General features: G+C 40.0%; 1 pseudogene; it reads right to left on the bottom strand.

Moving 5' to 3' along the window:
* Window positions 1–556: 556 nt before the first annotated feature.
* Window positions 557–1935, bottom strand: LOC123806737 (annotated as a pseudogene).
* Between the last annotated feature and the right edge of the window lie 1185 nt (window positions 1936–3120).

The following is a 3120-nucleotide window of genomic DNA, read 5'->3' as shown; positions in this document are numbered from 1 at the left end:
CACTAACATAAGGGCATGGTGACATTTTAAACTCATGTTTATTCTAGGCATCAAAGCTATATTATCATTTTGGAATAGTTATGTATAGCTGCATGCTATTATAAGGCCACCAAAAGCTGTTGGATTATAAGAACAAAAGCATGAATCCTTTCTAAATGTAAAGTGGAATTTAGAGTCATCCACACAGTGTGGGAGGAAAGGAACTTGGATATTTATAAAATGAGAGTAGCTAACATTTAGTGAGGGCTGTTTGGATTCAGTTTAGCAATATAAGTTGTGTTTTAGCCTATACTAAATACTGTACACTTTAAGAGATTTACCCAAAATAACTGTAATTTTTTTTTTATTTAAGACAGGGAATAATTTATTCAAACCCATCAGAGAAATGGACTGGTTGGTCTGTAACAAAGCATTGTGTTTTAAAGCATAGGCCAGTAATTGTTTATGAGTATACATGGCTACAATACAAATTAACTCAACAGACCACAACTTTTCAATGTTTAACACAGAATAAGATTCTCTGCAAAAGCAACACCATTGTAACAGTTTAACTTTATCATCCTTCTCCTCCTTCCTCACCCTCTCCTTCAGCAGAATCCACACCAACCTCCTCATAACCCTTCTCTAGGGCAGCCATGTCCTCATAGGTCTCCAACTCTCCTTCCTCCAGGCCGTCACCCATGAACCAGTGGACAAAGACATACTTGGTGTACATCAGGTCAAACTTGTGGTCCAGGTGAGCCCAGGCCTCAGCAATAGCTGTGGTGCTGCTCAGCATTCACACAGCTTGCTGTTGCTGTTCTTTGGCCAGGTCTCCCACCAGGCACCACAGTGGGAGGCTGGTAATTAATGCTGACTTTGAAGCCAGTGGGGCCCCAGTCCACAAACTGAATGGTACACCTGGTCTTGGTGGTAGTGGCAGCACTGACATCTTTGGGAACAACATCATCATGGTACAATACACAGCAAGCCACTTATCTACCATGGTAAGGGCCACATTTCACCATCCGGTTTGCTGACTCAAAGCACGCATTGGAGACACATGCTTTTTTTCTGTTACAGAAAGCTGTTGGTGGTAGGCTTTCTCAGCAGAAATGACATGGGCACATGTGGCCAGAGGGATGTGGATGCAGGGATAGGGCAACCAGATGGTCTGGAATTTGGTCAGATCAACATTCAGGGCTCTATCAAACTTGAGGGAAGCAGTGATGGAAGACACAATTTGAGCTATCAGCCTATTCAGGTTAGTGTAGATTGGGTGCTCAGTACCAAGGTTTCTACAACAGTTACAATGTCATAGATGACCTTATTGACAACCATGAAGGCACAATCAGAGTGCTCCAGGGTTGTGTGGGTGGTGAGGATGGAGTTGCAGGGCTCCACTATAGCTGTGGAAACATGGGGGTGATGGAGGGACAGTAAGTGGAAAACTCCAGCTTGGACTTCTTGCCATAATCAACAGAGAGATGCTCCATCAGCAGGGAGGTGAGTCCAGAACCAGTTCTGCCCCCAAAGCTGGGGAACACCAGGAAGACCTGAAGACCTGTGCACTGGTCATCCAGTTTCCGAATTTGGTCCAGGACGAGGTCAATGATCTCCTTAATAATGATGTAGCATCCACAAGCATAGTTATTGTCAGCATCTTCCTTGCCTGTGATCAGCTGCTCAGGGTGGAAGAGGTGGTGGTATGTGCCAGTGCAAACTTCAGCAATGACTGTGGGTTCCAGGTCTGTAAATAATGCCCTTGGCACATGTTTGCCAGTGCCTGTCTCAGTAAAGAAGGTTGAAGGAGTCATCTCCTCCACGCCTAACAGTCTTGTCACTTGGCATCTGGCCATCAGTCTGGATGCCATGTTCCAGACAGTAGAGATCCCAGCAGACATGATCAGTCTGGACACTAGCCTGGCCAATGTGGATGGAGATGCACTCATGCATGATTGTTACTCTGCTGTTGCCAAGCACATGGCAAAGAGGAAGAGAGGTTGTTGCTTCTTACAGCTTGACTCTTAGGCAGTCGATGTAAGCGAACTTGCCCAAATTATTGTGATATTTACCACTCTATATTAGTAAAAAATTTCCTAAATCTTAGAAGACTTCTGACATATTCTTGAGGAGACATATTTTTAACTTACAGAATTTGAAACAAAGAAGTTTCATGGAGAAGATTACTGACATATCAGTAACATGTTTGAGTATTTTAGAAGAAATTTTTAAATTTATGGGTAGCAATATATGTCCTTTCTTTTACTATTGGTGCTTTATTTTCATAACATTTAAGTGTTTTTTAATGTTCAGAATGTTATAAAATTAGATGAATTTAAACAACATGATAAATTTGTTTCAGGGAAAAATGAATTTTCAAGACAATAATTTTATATGTCTATATATTGTTTAATTATTTATATTAATTTTCTATTTTCAACTTTATTTAATGTCTATCCTTTATGTTTCAAAAGAGTTATCAATAACTTCCCCCTTGTTGTCCTTACATACTTTTATTTCAAAAATAAATTTGTGCCTCCTTTACCCAATTCTTCCAGCCTCACTCTCACCACTGGGAAATATAAATCTGTTCTCTCTATGAACTTGTTTTTTTTATCTGTTATTATTTTTTTAAAGATTTTATTTATTTATTTTTAGAGAGGAAAGGGAAGGAGAAAGTGAGAGAGAAAGAAACATCAATGTGCAGTTGCTGGGGGCCATGGCCAGCAACCTAGGCATGTACCCTGACTGGAAATCGAACCTGCAACACTTCGGTTTGCAGCCCGCACTCAATCCACTGAGCTATGCGAGGCAGGACTTTTTTCTGTTATTTTTAATTCTACATATAAGAGAGAACATATGCTATTTGTCCTTGTGTTTCTGACTTATTTCACTTACCATAATGACCTCAAGGTCTATGCATGTTTTTGCAAATGGCAAGATTTTATTCTTTTTATGGCTAAACACTATTCCACTATGTATGTGTATGTGTGTGTGCATCTGTCTGTCTGTCTCACACTTTCTTTATCCATCAATAGACATTTAATTTCTTTCCATATCTTAGCTATTGTAAACAATGGTGCATTGTACAGGAAGTGCATATTTTTCCAAGTTAGTTCTTTAGTTTACTCTGAATAA

This window comes from Phyllostomus hastatus, unplaced genomic scaffold (genome assembly GCF_019186645.2).
Source record: "Phyllostomus hastatus isolate PE091 unplaced genomic scaffold, TTU_PhHast_1.1 phas_scaffold_39, whole genome shotgun sequence".
NCBI lineage: Eukaryota > Metazoa > Chordata > Mammalia > Chiroptera > Phyllostomidae > Phyllostomus > Phyllostomus hastatus.
Note: the sequence above shows the minus strand (reverse complement) of the source record. Positions and strands in the feature narration are given on the sequence as shown.